This window comes from Lactuca serriola, chromosome 7 (genome assembly GCF_051521515.1).
Source record: "Lactuca serriola cultivar US96UC23 chromosome 7, Lser_US96UC23_V15, whole genome shotgun sequence".
Taxonomy (NCBI): domain Eukaryota; kingdom Viridiplantae; phylum Streptophyta; class Magnoliopsida; order Asterales; family Asteraceae; genus Lactuca; species Lactuca serriola.
This window is the reverse complement of record NC_136414.1, coordinates 3435527-3455694: the sequence shown is the minus strand read 5'-3', so window position 1 is coordinate 3455694 and position 20168 is coordinate 3435527. Positions and strand designations below refer to the sequence as shown.

General features: G+C 36.2%; 1 pseudogene; it reads right to left on the bottom strand.

Annotated features, from left to right (window-relative positions):
* Positions 1–18883: 18883 nt before the first annotated feature.
* On the bottom strand, positions 18884–19255 carry LOC145061972 (putative mitochondrial protein AtMg00820 pseudogene; annotated as a pseudogene).
* Positions 19256–20168: the final 913 nt, after the last annotated feature.

Genomic DNA, 20168 nt, shown 5'->3' with positions numbered 1-20168 from the left:
CCTTTTGGAGTTATAAACGTCGTGTCCTCTTGGTCAGAGGGTTTCATATGGATCTGTTGGAATCATGCTGATGCATCCATGAATGTTAGTAATTCATGACCCGCTGTTGCGTCTATCATGGAGTCTATGTGTGGTAGAGGGAACAGATCCTTGGGACAAGCCGTGTTAAGATCTGTATAATCTACACACACTTTCCATTTACCGTTCGACTTTTGTACCACAACCACATTAGCTAGCCATATTGGGAATTTCACCTCCTTGATCGTCCCGGTTTTGAGAAGTTTTGCTACTTCTTCTTATATAACTTGGTTTCTTTTCAATGCAAATTTCCTTCTTTTATCAATATCTGTCATCTCCTCACGCTTCCATGAAAACATCTTCCTTCTAGCTTTGAGGAACTTTATAAGATCATGTTCGATTTGTTCAGGGATCGAGGATCCTATGAGAACTTTGGCTTTAGGATCCTCAAGGTTTAGGGGCACTTCTTTTATAACTTGCTCTCTCGCTTCTAGCATGTCTCGTGCCCCTGCTTTAATGGCTATGCTTGTTGTGGTTTTTTTGAAGATTTCATCAAAATCTTGTAGCATTCCTTGTATTCTTGTTGGTCTCCTATGATCTTCACTGTCCCCCATGGGGTAGGCATCTTTACGCATTGCTGATATGTCGATGGAACGACCTTCATTTTGTGGATCCATGGTCTAACTAGTATGATATTATAAGAGGATAACGTATCAATTACACAAAAACATTCTACAGAGTTTACCCCTTCTATATAGATAGGTAGCTTTATCTCGTCGAATGTGTGCTTGGTTTCGCCGCTGAATCTAATTAGCATTGAGGATCTTGCAATTATCTCAGACTCCGGGATGCTCATTCTTTTCAACGCGTCCAGGAGTATGATGTTGACTGAGGATCCTCCATCAACGAGGATCCTTCTAACGAAGTGGTTGGAGATGTAGAGAGTAATCACCAATCCGTCATGGTGAGGGTCCTGGACATCTTGTCTATCTGCTTCGTCAAATTTGATCTCCTTTTCGTTTGTGATCGATGTGTTCTTCCATTGTCCTTTTTCCTTCTCCATTTTGGATATGTTAACGTGCCTCTTCGCTGCAGAATAAGAGGTACCACAAATGTCAGATCCTCCTGAGATCACATTGATTACCTTGGCATCAGCAAGAGGGGTCCTGGTATGTTGAGGATCTTCTGAGGATCCTGATCTTTTTCCTTAGATCTCTCATTTATTCTTCCAAGGATTTCTTTCAGGTATCCTTTGCCTAGGAGGTATCTGATCTCCTTCCTGAAAGCTATGAAATCCTCTGTGATGTGACCGAAGTCTTCATGGTATGCACACTATTTGGACTTGTCTTTCCAAGTGGTGGATTTTTCTCCATTTCTTGGCCATCTTGCTTTGTCTCCAAGATCTTGCATAGAAAGTATTACACCTGAAATATCCATAAAAAACAATAGTCAGTAATCTTAGTAAAATCTTCTTCCTCTCCCTCATCTTCAAGGGCATTAACCCTATGATGGTCAGGTTTGGAATACGGTTTTGATTTATTGGCTCTTTGGGCCAAGGAATCAGCCTTTCTATTCGGGTGATCATAAAATCTTGGTGGGTTGCTCCTTTTTGGATCTCCTTGTCTTGTTCGAGCCTGATGAATCTTAGTGCTCTGCTTTTGAATTCGTTCATCCTCATGCATGGAGTCGTTACGAGGTCTTCATAGAAAGATGAATTTTTCTTCAAGCCCTTTTTAAAGGCTTCGACTTTCGTTTCCATGTCGATGTTAGGGATACTTAGGGCTTCCCTGCCAAACATGTTCACAAAATTCCTAAGGGATTCCTTAGGGTCCTGGTCCACCCGATAGAGATCACTAGTGATCTTTTCGAATGTTCTGCTACAAGAAAGTTGATTGTTAAATTAATTAATTAAATAAGCAAATGATGCAATAGAATAGGGAGGAACATTAAGAAGCCATTTTAAAGCTGATCCTATGAGGATTGAACCAAAACCCTTGCACATGCATGCTTCTTTCAAATGAGTGGGGGTGGGAATGATATCCATCCTTTCCCTGTATTATGTCGCGTGATCCTCAGGATCCATAGTCCCGTCATAAGGCTTCATGCTAGGGCTCTGAAAGTGCTTTGGGACTTTGGTATCAGTTATTGTTGGAACGAATCTGGAGATCGTGTGGCTTGTGTGAGATACTTCCGGTACAGGCTGAACTACTTTGGCATGCTTGAGATCATTTGTCTTAGCTGTCGGAGCTCCTTGGCCATTATCGGGCTTAAACCTGTATCAAGATCCATTGAGTTAGTAGTAAAGATATTATTATTGATGGGGTTACCAGGATCCTTGTTACTAGGAGTAACAAAGGTTTCAGTGGGATCCTGGGTGGTATGGTCTTGTTCTCTTGGAGCTGCGCCCCAAGCGGGAACAGAGGCCGGTGTTGAGGATCTTGGACTGCAAGATCGAGGGTTCTGCTTCCTGAGGTTTGTGGATTTTTTTCCTCATTTCTCCACTTCCTTGAGAATTATCCTGTTATCCTCCTGTTGTTGGGAGATTTGTCATTCTATTCTCTTCATCATAGTGAATATTGCATTGTTGGAAATCAGCACAGGAGGATCTTGGAGTCCTAGGGTAACGACTAGAGAAGTGTTGTTCTTCGGTGCTTCTGAGGCTTTCTTGGGAGCTCCAGCAGAAGGTGGTGGAAGGTTTTTGGAGGAAATGGGAGGAATTGAGGAAGAGGACAGGGTCGATTGTGTAGACATGATTTTTTGAAGGATTTTGAACATCATGGCCCCACAGTGGGCACCAATTTTGGTCTAAAAAACGAACAAGCAAGAATCGACCAAATTGTATGAGAGGCTGTGATGTTCATAATAATGCAAGTATAAAAGGATGATCAAAGTGACACAAGTTGTTTACAAGGAAAGCCCTTAATCCTTGCTAGGATCTCCAACATAAAACCTTAGGAGGTGATAATGATCACCTGCCTTGATAAATTTGTTGATTGAAAAAGTTCGATTATAGATAAATGTAAAGAATATAAGTACAAGTATTTTTCTAATAGGTGTCGTGTGTAGTGTGATAAATACAAGTGTTTTTAGACTCTAAAGCTAATAACAAGAACTCCGACAATTCTGGGATCCTCCGAGATTAACTTATAGACATTACTTGACTTGGTTTTCTTGGTCTTTTGCATGGTCATAATGATTATTCGTTAAGAATAAGTCTTTGACTGATTATTTCTGCACATGTTTGAAAAATAACGAAGCATATTATCTGTATAAACATCAAGAGAATAAATGATAATAGTCAGGGTCCTAATGTATTTTTGAGGATCCCGAGGTTTGAGGATCCTGAATGTAATTTGGGGATCCTGGCCCTAACACCATTTATTGAAGTCATTACACAAATGCCAAAGTATGACAAGCTCTTAAAATACCTACTCACAAACCAAAAGAAGATGGATGAAGATTTCTTATGTGATATCAAATGAGAATTGCTCAGCAGCTATGCTCAACAAGTTGCCAAAGAAGATGGGAGATCCGGGAAGCTTGATACTTCCGTGTCAAGTCGAGAAACTAGCAACGATTCATGTTATTTCCGATTCAAAGGCAAGTGTGAAATTAAGGCCCTATTCATTCTACATGGAGTTGAATCACCTAGATCCGATACCAATCTGCACGACCATTCATCTAGCCAACAAGATGGTTATATTCCTGAGAGGTCTTTGTGAAGATCTTTTGGGTAAGATTGATAAGTTTGTCTTTTCTGCAGATTTCGTAGTACTTGACATGGAGGAGGATAATCAAAGCCCTATTATTCTTGGAAGACCATTTCTTAGCACCACGTGAGCTCTAGTGGACATTAGAGAATAAAAGCTGACATTTCGTGTTGTAGAAAATGCAATAACATTTGGTGTTGATCGAGCAATGAAGCACTCAAAGAATAGCGATGACATGGTCTTTTTTCAGTGGATACTTTCGACTTATTTATGGAGAAAGAGATGCAACAATGGAAAGAGAATGAGTTAGATGGTTACATGACTTTGACAGTGGATGATTTCGATGTCGAACATAACCTTGAAGAGCTAGAATAGCTACTGGAAGAAAGTGATTATGAAGAGAAGAAAAGGCTTTCTGAAGAAGCCCCACAATGTGGGAGTTAGAAAATTTACGACATAACGAAGAGAAAAGAAGCCCCACGACATGGAAATCAGAAGCCCACGATGTGGCCAATGAATAAAGCCAAAAATCAAGTCTCAAGCCCTTACCTGATCATTTGGAGTACTTTTTCCACTTTTCCTAGAAGATAACGAACAGAAGCATGTGATCATTGCATCATATTTGAAGCCTAAAGAGAATGAGAGCTTAGTGAAAGTGATGAAAAAACGAAAGAATGCCATCGCATGGACGATTTCCTACATCAAAGGGATAATCCCTTCATATTTATTACACAAGATCATTCTGGAAGAAGGCTTGAAGCCTATAGTTCAACCATAACATAGACTCAATCCGAACATGCAAGAGGTGGTCAAAAAGGAGGTGATGGCATTGATGGACTCCAAAATAATTTACTCAATTTCAGATAGCCCATGAGTGAGCACGGTTCATGTGGTTCCAAAGAAAGGAGGGACGATGGTAGTGACAAACGAGAAGAACGAGCTCATTCCTACTAGGACGGTAACTGATTGGCGAGTGTGCATCGATTATTTCAAGTTAAACGATGCCACTTGCAAGGACCATTTTCCTTTACAATTTATTGATCAAATGCTCGAACGTTTATCGGGCCACCTTTTCTATTGCTTTTTAGATGTTTTTTCAGGTTACTTTCAAATTCCAATTAATTTAGGAGACCAAGTGAAGACTACATTCACATGTCCAACTGGGACTTTTGCTTATCGATGAACGCCCTTCGGTTTATGCAATGTGTCAGCCACCTTTCAAAGATGCATGAACGTTATCTTTCATGACATAGTGGAGAAGTTCGTGGAAGTCTTCATGGACAACTTTTCTGTTTTTGGTCATTCATTCGATAATTGTATATCTAACCTTGATTTAATGCTTTCTAAGTTTGAAGAGACCAAATTGGTCGTGAATTGGGAAAAATGTCATTTCATGGTTAAAGAAGGAATAGTACTAGGACATAAGGTTGCCAAAGCGGGGTTAGAGCTGGATCGAGCAAAGGTTGACAAAATTTCGACCTTGCCACCTCCAACGAACATTAAACGGATGCATATTTTTTTTGGGTGATGTAGAATTTTACCACTGGTTCATAAAACCTTTGTCAAGGATTGGAGAACGTGGCGACCGATCAATTAATGAAACAATGCCACTGAACAGAGCCAAAAATAAACACCTTCACTAAGCTCTCATTCTCTTTAGGCTTCAAATCCATGGGTTGAAGTAAAAGACAAGAACAGATTGGAGAATGTGGCGGCCGATCACCTATTGAGATTAGAGAAGATGAAACTCGAGGAGTTAAAAGAAGAAGAGATTGATGACAACTTTCTGGATGAGTACTGATGGTTATTGAGGGAGAAGAGCCTTGGTTTGTAGACATTGTAAACTACCTTGCAATCAATTACCTTCCAAAAAGTCTCTCCTATCAACAAAAGAAGAAGCTATTTTCCGAACTCAAATACTATTTTTGGGACGAGCCATATTTATTTAGAAGTTGCCCGACGGGATCATTAGAAGATGTGTTTTGGGAAAGAAGCTAGAAATATCTTATATCATTGCCATAGTGGACCTACCGGAGGACATTATTGAGCTCACTACATGGGAAAGAAAGTGTTTGATGTGGGATTCTGTTGGCCTACCATATTCAAGGATATAACAACCTTTGTCAAGGAATATGATTCGTGTCAAAAATCGGGCAACATCTCTTCATGCATTAAAATGCTTCAAAATATCCTTCAAGTTTGTAAGGTGTTTGATATATGGGGGATCGAGTTTATGGGACCATTTATGACTTCACGAGGTAACAAGTACATACTAGTAGCGGTTGATTACATGTCGAAGTGGGCAGAAGCGCAAGCTTTACCTAGAAATGACACACATGTTTTTGTTAAATTTCTAAAAAGTTATTTTCTCGTTTTGGCATGCATAGAGCATTAAATAGTGATCGAGGAACCCACTTTTGCAATGAGCAACTTGCAAAGGTGTTACAATATATGATGTACACCATAGGTTTGCAAAACCTTATCATCCTCAAGCAAGTGGGAAAAACGAAATAACAAATCAGGTACTAAAAAGAATTCTCGAAAGGTTGGTAGGAAGTAATAAAAATGTATGGTCCGACAAAGCATTTTGGTACTACACCTTATAGGCTAGTTTTTGGTAAAAACTGTCACTTCCCGGTCGAAATCGAACACAAAGAAATTTGGGTATTAAAGACTTGTAACTTTAGATTCCACACTAACCGTTTGATGTAGATGAATGCCTTAAAAGAGATAAGAAATGAAGTATACACTAAATATTTGATATATAAGGAAAAAAATGGCATGATGGTAGGTTAAGAGGGAATAAGAATCTTGAGCCTGGTTAAAAGGTCCTACTTTTCAACTCAAGGATGAAGCTCTTTCCGAGCAAATTGAAGACACAATGGTATGGACCATTCGTGATCAAGGAAACCTTTCCACATGGAGCAATCGAGATATACAAAGGATATGGGACAACCTTTAAAGTCAACAAACATCAAGTAAAGCATGACAGTGAAGGGATGCCAAAGGAAGATAGGGAAGGAGAGGATGTGGTCTTGGAAGAAACCGTTGTAATTTAGAGCGGGAACGAGTCCAACTAAAGATTCCTAAAAAAGAAGGGTTTACGAGAGGCAACCCACAGTTTGCATTTTCTTTTAGTTTTAGTTTTGTGCTTTGTTTTAGTTTCTCAATATTTAGTTTGTTTTTCCAATGATTTTCACTCTTTAGTCTTTGTCATTAATTGTTTCTGTGAGGGCAAGTAACGAACAGGTGTGGGGTGTAGTGAATTTTTGTTTGAATTTTTTTTCTAAGTTATAGTAGCCACGACATGGACGAGTTGTTCTCACCGCGTGGTGTGACAACCCGAAATTTCTATTATGTACAACATATCAAGTCAGTAGAAGTCAGAACAGTTACTGTTAATTTTCAGACTTTTTAGAATAAGTTTGAGTAATTTAGGATTAAAACTTTAGGAGATATCAGGAGAGAGGATGCAGTAGGGTTTATTGTGCAACAATAAAGTACCAACACATCAAAATATTGGATTTTACAGCCTAAACAATGGTGTTTACGGCCATCAACCCCAAGGAAGGGTGTATATAAGTGACACTTAGTCATTTATACCATTTTTCCACCTTTTCAAGAACAAATCTCAAACTCTCTCAACTATCATCCAAGTTTTCTTCAAGATCTTCAATCTAGTAAGTGTTTCTAGATCTTTCAAGTTAGCATATCACCAAATATAGTGTTTTAACACACATCCATCCGTGAAAATGTTCCAAAAGGTTGATTCTTCAAGTTTCACCAAGAACACCAAGATCACACACTAGTGTTCTTGGACTTTTAGCTCATTTCAAGCTCCTATATTGTAAGTACTTCTATCCTAGAGTTTCATAGAGCTTATTATACTTCTTTACATCAAGAAAACACAAGGAAACACCAAGATCAAAGGTGTTTACGGTCCAAGAACACCTTGGACCGTAAACCCTTCTTTAGGGGCCAAAATGACCCTAGTCCCTTCCTATGCCTTAGTAACTATCATGGATCCTTTCTTTGATATGTTAAGGACTTGAGAACACCAAAATACCATATTCCATAGGGGTTTACGACTGTAAACCCAAAGGGAAATGGTCTTAGGGCCGTAAACTCCTCAAAGGAGGGAAATGGTGCCCTAACTTCTTCCTTTGGCTTATACATCAAGTAGAAATGCTTCTAAGGACTTATAAACCTTCAACTCATTAAATGGTCAAAAGAGTATGAGCTTACAGCCGTAAACTCAAGGGTTTAAGACCGTAAACTCAATGAGTTATGGTCAAGAAAGCGTAAACTCAAGTAAGGGGTTCCCTTGAACCCTAAACCTAATAGCTTTGTCCTACAACACTTAGATGCACTCCTTAGGGCTTAAAACACTTATATAAAGTGTTTAACTTGTGTTAGGATGTCTTAATTTTGTTAATTAGTTGTTTAAAAGACTAATTAGACACATATATGTGTATTTATATGTTAACTAGGATCATTGTGTGTGTACAAGTCTTCACTTGACACCTAGCAATCCTATTTCTTCAGTTCATCCATACCACTCACTACAGGTGAGTTCATACCCCTTAATTAACCTTTAAATGTTTTTAAATGCTTTTATTAGGAGGGGGAATACAAGTTGAATAATTCTAGTTATTATATCAATCACATGTGATTAATAACTACCAAACTAGTGGATTCTTATTTTCAAATTGTGTTACCAGACTGCTTTACTTCAAACTGTTTTACAAACTCTTTTACTTGTCAAATACTTTTACTTAAACTCTTTCATACTTATATATTGTCAAATGCATGTCTATGTATGTATAGTTATATAAGCAATGTTTAAAAGACTTAGGAAGGCCAGCTCGCATTAATTCCTTTTCCTTGTTTGGATGTGGCTTTAGAGCATCGGTTGTCCGTCCGAAGGTCGTTTAAATATTTGTTGTATATCATGTATACATACATATTCATAAAATTTTCTTCAATCAGTTTCTATACCTTTGGGTAGCAAGGGTATACAAACATGATCATACATTACTAGTAAGCTACCATAGGGGTAGTTTAGGAAGATACTAAAACTATTGCTAGAACAATGAAACATATAATGAGTCAGTTCATTCATGAGTCAATACAGCTAGTACACACAGTTTATTACTTTACATGCTAGATAGAGAGAGAACACACATTACAGCTAGCACACGCAGAACATTACAGTACATACAGCTAGACAGAGAAAGAACACACAATACAGCTAGCACATTCATTACATATACATTCATCCAGTTATGTGAACCGTTAAACGGGGCATGGCACTACCTGCCATGACCGTTTTTGTATCCAGAATCTCCTGAATTGGGGAGCGTATGAGTTTGCGTATAGATCTATACTGGATTCACTATCCTACACCTTGCTGCTCGCTACAGTGGGACTTGCAAGTCTACGGGTTCCAAATGTGATTTCTTACAGCGTCTTACATCGTCGTTTTACTAGAGTCGGTAGCAGGATACAGGTCGATCACATGTTACTTTAAATATCAATTGGTTTAAGGTAGTTAGTACAACAGTAGTCACTTATTAAAATACTATAGTACTATGATATTTCCCCATTACATTCACTTCGTGAATATTCACACGATGTACAGTAATGTAAAAACTATATTTTTGGTTAATGGTAGTCGGACTTGGGAGAATACACACTCTTACAAGAGACACACACAGACACTAGATGCCTTGGTAGAAGGCTACAATTAGTAGGAAACATAGGGTTTTCTAGGAGAGTTCAAACATTTTACAAAACATCTTACAAAACATCTTACAAATGCTTTCATACAAACACAGACACTAATATACTTATGATCTCACCAGCTTTAAAGCTGATACTTCTTTCAAAATAACTTGTATTCTCATGTTACCGGTAGATAGGTACAGGTGCCAGATTTTGAGAAGAGGGAGTTCGTTCAAGACTCGTTTTTTATTTTTTATATGTATTTTTGGTGTCTATATAACTTGACAGAACACACTTGTATGAAATTATATTATTAATGCAATGGATAATGTTGTTGCTTGTTTACTACTATTCATTGTTGTGATATTGTACATGACGTCCTCCGCCCCAGAACGTTTCCACCGTTCATGGTTTTAGGGTGTGGCACGTGCTCTACAAAAAGATCCAGTAATACGTAGAATATTAAAATGCCACCACGTGGCACCGATTTTTATGCAGTGAAAAGTGTTAAGCCCTAGTCAATCTTCTTTTTCATCTTTTACACTACAAAAATGCTCCCCACGCCGTCAAGACTCTGTCACGACGATTTTTTCAGTTTTCTCCAAATTTCTTCAAATTTTCTTCGAGTTTAGTTTGATTCATCCAAAAAGGTTAGTGATTTCTTACTCTAAACTACTTATTACTGCATATAACCTGTTATGGATGCTTTAATTTGAATATTTATACCAATTTCAAAGATTAGAAAAATCTAGGGTTTTATAGTTCAGTTGAAAATTGCCTGATTTTGATGATATTTGTGGAATTATTTATGTTTATTAAACTCAAAATAAGGCATGGATAAAATCCTTTTTGTTGGAATTGAATTATAACATATTATTCATGAATTGGTCTGACTGTTCTTGTTGTTTATACACTACGACGTGGCCCCGCTAGGCCACAACATGGGTACTGGGCCAGGAGAAAAGTAAAATTTCTTTCTTATTTTTCTGATTCAGGGTTGGTTGTGGTTGTGTTTTGCTTCCTTATTTTGTAGGAATGGAACCCCAAAGACAACCTGGTTTACAAAGGGATTTCATGTGGTATAACTTTCCGGAAGTTGTGGGGCCTAGTATGTATTTGGAGTGGAAAAATAAGTTGGCTTGGCTACGTACGAAAGCCATTGATATTCCACCCATTATGGACTATAATTGGATTCAAGTGGCGGATCTCTTGGAACAAGTTGAGCCATATTTAACAAAGTTGTTTGTGCAAGACGGAGTGCGACTTACTTGCATGGGATGGAGAAGGTTGTTTAGGATAAAAGAGTCAGTGTATATGGAAATTTGTGTGGAATTTTTCTCTTCGATTAATTTCAGAAAACTGGATGACGTCAATGATCCCAAGAACTTTACTTTTTGTCTTGATTCATAAAGAAGGGATATTAGTCTTGTCGAGCTCGTATGGCGGTTAAATCTGTATAACCGATCCGACGCAACATCTCCTGAGTTCGTCATCTTCTTAGGGCATTGCTACAAATGGTTACCGGAAGAAGTCACTGAGACTGGGTCTTGGGCTAAAATTGCTAATGGGTCTTACATAGTAGGAACTGCAAGTGAAGGGAAAATCAGAAAGGCTATTCACCGATTCATGCATCGGTTGATCACATTTTCCATCAACGAAAAGAAGGAAGGGGACTGGATTCCTCAGCTGGATGTGTTTTTTCTATGGTGTATTATTACACTTAATGTATTCTGTCACCCCCTACTATGTAGCAGACTTTTTGACTGAGCGGGCGGGAAAGAACAGGGCTTGATGGGTTTTACATGCAATGACGTGGATAAATCCTTATACATTTAAGGAAACATGCAACCTATTAGATCCAGTCATGGTACTATTAAAGTAATATTCTATTGAACAACAAGAACCCTATAACCGTAGCTAATTTCGAAAATCATAAACAAGTTAGGGATTACAAACCTTTTGATTTTTGTAGTAAACAATCATACAATCTTTCTTGATAATATCTTGGAAGCTAGCACCAGAAATCTCATGTCTCTGATAGTTCACACCCAAACCCTAGAAACTATGAAACTTGAAGAGATAGGAGAATAGAGGGAATTTTTTTGGCTATGCTCAATGGAAAAAAGAGTGGCCGAAATTTAGAGGGTTCAAGGCCCTATTTATAGCTGATAAGAAAATCTGAGATAACCATTCCTTGATTAAAATAATAATATCTCAAATCAGGTAATTATCTGGTTTCCTAATTATCTTCAACGGATATTCTAGAACCCTAGAATCACCCCAAAACCGTCCACCTCTATGAGCAAGGTTCTGGAACCCTTTTGTTCAACTATTAAACAATTACAACTTAGGTCCTTGCACTATTAATTAATCCAATTAATCCCAAAATTATTTCTAATGAATTCTTAATTAAATAATACTATTTCGAAATAATATATTATTCTTATAATATATTAATAGATCATTTATTGCTATTTATAAAAAGCAATAAATCATTCTCTCTCTCTCTCTCTCTCTCTCTCTTTCTCTTTCTCCCTCTCTCTCGCTCCCTCTCTAAAAGTCATACCATTCAATTACCTGGTTTGAGGGCAACCTAAAAGGACTTTGCTAATAGTTCAAGCATATACTAATTTAGTTATTCCCTTAGACACCTAATCCAACAGGGATGGGGCCCCTCTTTATGGCAGTATGTTGGTCACCAAACTGGCCAGATCTTTTGGGGTATTTGATGAGCATGAGGTTGGGTTTCTTACGAGGATGGAGGGTTGTCTGTTGTAGCTCTGCTTATGCAAGACTGCTCGAATAGTGAAGGATATGGGAAAAGACACCTATACCGTGTCGGTGGATGATGCAGTTGAGGTTCTTGCAGGACGTTAGAATGTGAGGTCGAGGGTATAGGAGCGGGATCCTAGAGATGCGTATGTGAGTGATGAGCTACCTATGGATCCATATCACGTTATGGCTAGACAATATGATGATGATGTGGGCAAGGGGTATGGATTATGTGAGATATAACTTAGAGGTTATTATGCATCATCTCGCAATCACACCCTCAGCTGGAGCACCTCCTAATTATACTCATAAACCATCCAAGGATGAGCATTGGGCCGATCATAGAGGATGTGTGGGCACTAGTGGAGCTGGAGATGGAGATGATGAAGAAGAAGAGTGATTATCCTTAATTTATGTTTATTTTCATTTGGTGTGATTTAGACTATGTTTATTTTTGTTTTCGGAGTTTTAGGATTTTCGTAATTTATGATAATTGTAGGATTTTTTTATGTTTTCCTTTTTATTACATGTTTTTATTCTTGTTTCTCAGAAGTCATGATGGAATTAAGTTCAGTGGGTTGATAGAAGAGTGCAATTTTGTTTCCCAAGAAATGTGACGAGAGCTTAAGTGCAGGGTACGACGTGTGATCGAGAAGAGTTTTTGAGAGAATTTTCGAGTCCTATCGACATAATAACTGAAGAATTTGATAGAACATCATAATTGAAGGATATATCATACCTGCATGGCCTTAACTCACTTGAAATCACATAGGGCAGAAGCATTAATTTTTAGAATTTCCAACAGTCACGACATGGCCATGCGAGACCACAGCATGGCCACGAAGATTTTTGCGATTCAGGCCTGACATTATTTGAAGCCTACGGCATGGCTAAGCTTTGCCACGACATGGGGAGTCTCTAATGCACTTATTGATTGTTCGTTTTACCACTATTTGGAGTCCGTTTTCATGATGTATTTAAAGATTAATCCTGCTAAAATCCAGAAGTACCGTTTTCCAGCCATTATACGAGATGTCAAGCGCAGAACTTTCAATTTCGATCTCGCCATTTCTATCCCATGGGAGTCTGTTCTAATTTCTCTCTTTACTTTTATGTTGGTTAATTGTGTTAAGCATGCATTGGGAACATTGCATGAATTAACTGTGGGGTAGGGGTTGAATATAGGAATGTAAACATACTGAAAAAAAATGAAAAATGACTAGGATAAATTTTTTTTAAAGACTTGAAATAATGGTTTAAAATTGAATATAAGATAAAAATTGTTGTTACATTGTTTTGTTGGGACCTAGGTTACTTTTGTTGTGTGGGACGATCTGATGAGAGCTTCAATGTTTATTTGAGCCAACATCTGCTCTAGTGTATTTTTGGCTTCCCCGTCCTAGTAAAGTTGCAAGAAAGTTAAAGTTGAAGTTAATTATTCGCTATTGTGTGATAATTGAAAGTTGAAATATTGAGAAAAGATTTAAAAAAATGTAAAATCTCCACAAAAATATAAAGTTGCAACAATAAAAGTGTAGTTATATTTTTAGGATGATTATTTTATACCTTTATTTTTCTTTTAAAATTGAGTCACTTGGAATTTGACAATAACTATTGAGACGAAATGGGGTAAATAAAAAGGTATATAAGGTAAGAATTCAAAAAATGAACATTGTTCAAATTGAGTGGGAAGTGTTTATGAGGATTGTGAGTATTTAGGATTGGGGAAGTTCTTTGGAATATTAGACACAAATACATTCATTGTGGTCTTGATGTAATGGTTGAGCCAAAATGGATTGTCTTGTGTGATGTTGGTGGCTAGGGCTTTGATGTGATGGTATGATTATAATAATAATCAATTTTTCTTGGGGGCAAACAAAAGTCAAGTGCAAGGTATTTTGATATGCGCATATTTATTCATATATTTCATGCATTTTCTTAATAGTTTTAGCAACAATTGTGCTCATTATAGGACAAAAGGTACTTAATTTGTTTAAACTCTATTTTGTAGCAGCGAAGACATGCTCGGGACAAAAGAAAGCAAAATGCGGAGCTGGAAGTAGGAAAATTGGATCAAGTCAACCAAGGTCAAAGAACTCAAAAACTCTGAAGCTCGTGGCGTGGAGAGCCTTAGCCATGCCATGGTGAGAGGAATATTCACGATTATCTGACTGACTTGGGGAATGCGCATGGAAAAAGATCGCCATGCCGTGGAGGCTTTAGCCACGACGTAGGAAGCATATTATGGAAACTATAAATATATCATTTATTCCTTCAGCCCTTCCTTATGCTTCAAGTTACTTTCGACTTTTGGAGGCCAGAGACGCACTAGAAGACAGATGAGATCTGATTTCGATTGAAGTATAGTTTTGAAGAGATTTTAAGGAAATAACACTTCTAAACCTTTGTTTACTTTGTTTTTGATTATTTTTTCCAAGGTGAACTTTGATTTTGATTATTTTTTCCAGTAATTATGGGCTAAAAACCCTAACTTATGGTTAGAGTTGAGGATTATTATGACTATGTGTTGATTTATTAGATCTTGGATTGTTGCTAGTTGCTTATTTGTTATGAAAGCTTGTTAAAGACCCTTTTATGTTAATAATAACTAATTTTTTTTTTGTTTATTTCTGATTTTTACTGAATTTGGATGATCATTCTAATTTGGTAGGCTTGTATCTTATGAATTTGTGATCATCAAAGTTATAAGACTACCGTTTTTATCATAAACCTAGAGATAAATAAAAAGTGGGTAAATTAATCTGGAAGCTAATATGTGATGATTATTCTTGTATTGAATTGATGCTATTATCCATTAATGTCAATCATTAGTTCAAGTCTAGCATAACTCGAACTTAACATTAGTATTCTTGTTTGTTTTTCCACCTGAGCAACGAATGAATGAATTAGTTTTATTAAAGCATTAGTCTTTTGATCAAAAATTTTAATCAACTTAGGAATTGGTAAGTAACAACAAATTAATCCATTGCACTTTCTAAGAAATCAACCATAGGAATAATGTGAATCTTATCTAAACAGAAGTATCTTTAATATCTTGCTTTAAACGTTAATTTAGATTGTTTTTTGTTAGTTTACTCATTTTTGGTGATAAATATTTTTTAAGTAATATGGGCTTGTAAAACCAAAGAAAACCCTTACTTAATTGCTTTTTAAGTTAGTTAACTTTTAGTAGATAAATTAACTCTTAATCATTCTCGTTCCCCTTATGTTCGACACCTTACTTTCTTATTATACTACTATTCTATGAGGTATACTACCTAACACATTTAGCTAGCTTAGATAGTTTGGTTTATAAATTAAAACTAGTATACAAATTGCTTATCAGTATGTATGTCGTTCGATGAATGAAGACTTCAATGAATAAATAAAAGTAAATTATTCATATATATATATATATATATATATATATATATATATATATATATGTATATATATATATATGTGTGTGTGTGTGTGTGTGTGTTTGTGTGTGTGTGTATGGGTGTGTGTATGTGTGTATGTGTTTATGTGAGTTTTATAGATTTTAGGTGTATATGTTATCATTGTGAAATCCTATTTCAAAACTTAATAAATATGGTTCAAATATAAATTAAAAATTAAATGTTATTTAGGATAAATAATCTAAACAAAATTCGTAGCAATCTAAAAAGCGAACTTATGCATATAAAGAACGCCTAAATTTGAATTCGTAAGAGGAAGTTATAATTTTTCGAAGTTTCAGCGTAACAATATATGACTCAGAAACTGAAATTTAAATTGGTCGATTGTTAGGAAAAACAATCTACATGAGAGTTGAAGATCTCGTCGACATGATTTCGTTGATGTAAAGACAATCGAGAATGGATGTAGTATAAAAAGTTGAGATTTTTATACGGATTTTTAACAGTCTATGCCTGTTAAAAATATAAATTTAAAAATAAGGTGAGAATAAGTTGATGAAGTCTAAAAATAAGTTGTAGTACTTGTTGTTAGCTATGTGTGGATATAAAGAACGTCAAAAACGGAGATCGTATGAAGAAGATATGAATTTTTGAAGAAAATATAGTTTTCTGCGCGCACCAACAGCATACGCAGCGCGCACACACACTTCGACAAAAGGCATGACACTCCCATCCTCCAGCTTATAAATTCGTGCCTTTTTTAGTGTTTCTCCTCACTCGTTTCCACCCAATCTCTCTGGAACTCTCTCGTTCCCTTAGCCCCTTTACTCTCTAGTTCACGACTACTTTAGCGAGGCCCTGCGACATCAGAGAGCCAGAGAAATAAAAAGTTCTGTGGTTAGAGTTCCATCCATATAATTGTCGGTTCTCGTTATAAAGCTCTGTAAGTTAAGTTACACTTATTTTAATTCAAGTGTAACTTGTATTTATAATCATAATCGTTATTATGAACCTATAAATAAGATTTATCAGTGATTCCAAGTTAAAATACTGAATGATCTACTTATGGGAGTGATGTCTATGCTGGATTCAGTGAGATGTTTAAAGTGAGTATACTTTGTATACCAAATAAACCCTACCTACGATATGATCCTACTTGGTTATTCCTTATTTGTTAGATCTTGATGTCGACAGTGGGATTATTGAGGAATCTAGACTATCATTATTATAGTCACACGGAATATGAAAATAGACTAAGACTTAATGATATATACTTCTAGGTCTTTTGAAATGGTGCTTAAGGCGAAGCGCTGCCCTAACCTAAAATCACTTACTTTTGTCAAGTGAGTGCGTATTTACTTTCAAGAGCATAATTTAATACAAGTATTTATTAAATTCTAATTGTATTAATTATACTTTGTGTTATTTGTATACTATAATAGTACTACTCACTAAGAACTGTGTTGGAATAAGATTTCCTTTTAGTTATAGGCTTAGTTCCAAATAAGTTTAATATCAACAAGGTCTCATTCAGGGATAGAGTGTGAGATCAGATCAGAGTGTAGTATTCCTCTTTTTTTATTACCATAAATGGTGGGTCCAGATCAGATAACTGACAAGTATGTTTGAATTATCGACCAGAGTAGATGACTACACTTGACTATTCTATGTGGTTTAGTGAATTTCGTTGCTAGTGTGGACTTATAACCCACAGACGTAGATAAAATGGGATACTATATTTATCAAATACTATGTATATTGGTTACCTTAGATATGACTTACACTGGCTAAGGACTCTCGTTGATGTGTAGTCAAATAGTTGCTCAAATGATTCATCAGGTAAAGTGATTCTTCTAGATGATCGTCGAATTAGGATTTGTGACAATCAATTAGGCATGGTAGGTGGTCTTACATCAGATTATATACAACTATAATGTTTGTTTGAAAGAATGTTATTATGATTTATTATCATTAAAGTATTTTGGGCTTGAAAACCCTATGTGTCTCACCATGTTTTCTAAACCTGGACCACTCAATTTATATGTATCACGGGTAGTGAAACCAAGGCTAATGAAAACTAATTAGGATGTTAAGTGAAATAAGAGATGAGCCTGTAATAGTATTTCATGACCTTTTAGTATTTACGTTGTAACCTATGTTTGGATATTAATGGTGACAAACATGGTATTTTAATATAATGAAATAACTTAGGTTATCTCAAATTGTTTTAATTAGTTTGGGATTTATACAACACAATAACTTAAAGAGTAAAGAAAAACTTTTACCATGTTCTGAAAATAAGGGTATGTTACTACTTTAGACAATATGGCCTCAGTCTCACTGTACATGGGTATAGAAGGCATTAAAATATCCTAAAGACAGATACCCATGAGTAGATCTCGAATGCAATCTCCTTTTTTTTTTGTTGTTGTTAAGGCAATTAGCTCTACTTACATCATTGAATGAGCTATGCATGTCTATTTCTTGATCGCCCAAGAAATAGCACCACCAGCTAGATTATAAATCCAACAACTTGTGGATTTTGAATCACTAGTGTGATTTATCCAACTAGCATTGTAATAACCTTCTAATATTCTGTTAGATGACAAATACGTCAACTCAAAAGTACTTGTCCTTTTCAGGTAACCAAGTACTCTGCCCATTTCCTTCCAGTGCTTCGTCCTTGGATTGATAGTATATTCACTCAGTTTTCTTACAGTGAATATGATGTCAGGTCGAGTGCAATGTGTTGTGTACACCATGCTCCCAATTACACTTGCGTATTCTATTTTAGCCACTGTCTGGCCAGAATTCAATTTTATTTTTACACTTGAATCAAAAGGAGAGTTGAATTCCTTAATATTCAAATGTTGAAACTTAGCCAAAATTGTCTCAAAGTAATGAGACTGACTTAGAGAAATCTGATTGCCTACCCTTTTCACCTTGATACCAAGAATTGTATCAACTTCTCCATGATCTTTCATCTTAAATTTTGAGGATATGTATTTCTTTGTATTAAGAATACCTTCTAGGCGAGTACCAATGATCAGCATATCATCGACATAAAGACAGATAACAACTGTGTATTTGGAAGTGCATTTGGAAGAAATACATTTCTCAGCATTGTTGTGCTGAAAACTAAAAGTGGTCATAGTGGTGTCAAATCTCTCATGCCATTGTTTGGGATATTTTTTCAAACTATACAAGGATTTAATAAGTCTACATACTTTATTTTCCGGTCCAGGTATCACAAAACCTTCATGTTGCTCCAAGTAAATCTCCTATTATAGATAACCATTTAGAAATTGTCTTCACATACATTTGATGAATGTACAGTCCTTTCAAAGTTGATATTGCTATGAGAGTTCTAATAGAACTAATCCTAGAAATTGGGTCATATATATCACAATAATCAATCCCTTCTTGCTGTCTGTAGCCTTTAGCAACTAATCTTGTTTTATATGCAGATATGGTTCCATCTGGATGATATCTTCTCTTGAATATCCATTTAGAACCTAAGGGTCTCTTCCCCTTGGGTAGATCTACCAATTCCCAAGTTTCATTACCCATAATTGAATCCATTTCGTCATTTATAGCTTCCTTCCACAAAGGAGCATCTCTAGATGTCATGGCTTCAGTAAAGGTCTTAGGATCATCATCCAAGTTAATGGAAAAAAATGACCTCTCTTGTCACTTTCGTTTGTGTTCCGTCAACGAAATAAGAATAGAAATTGTCTCAAAACTTTTATCTATTCTATCCCTTGTACTTCTCTTTGGTTCCTCCACAATGGGAGGAGGTGGGAGTATTTCTCGAGAAGTGTCTCCAAAACATTTCTCTAATATATCCCTTGTACTTCTCCTTGGTTCTGTTGGGTTTTGAGCATTCTAACACTCCTAAGTGTACATGCAACCCTAAATACCTTGGATCTATGTTTTCTCTATTATACATGCAAATAAGAACATCCAAGGTATTATCCTAATCTAGCATACAAAACAATCAATATAACAAGATAGAATACATACCTCTTTGGTGTAGAAAGTCTTCATGAAGCTTGAGTGCCAAGTGCCCCAAGTGTGACACCTCAAATGGAATCACAATCATCAAAACACTTAGAATAGCTTGAGAGAATTCTACACTTCATGAAATCGGCTAGCCCTCTCTAGAATAATACTAGTGACCGATTTTGCCAAGAATAATATCTTTATATAGTGTTACAATTAGGGTAAACTCTTAATTTTCATGGCTTTCCATTTCCTTGGATCCATGGGTTCAAATACACCATGGAGCATCCATGAACCATCCTACGGGTTTTAGCCCAACTTGATTATCCATGGAGCATTAGCCCACTATACAAGTATGGATGATTTACACAATCAACCCATATATTTAATTAGTCTTCTTTTGATCACTTAATTAATCCTAGATTAATTCTTGATCAATACTAATAATCTCATTATTCTTATTATTAATATACTAGAACTTATAATATATTAATAACCATAAGTGTCTTATTTCTCTCATTATAGTCTATCCAAGTGCATG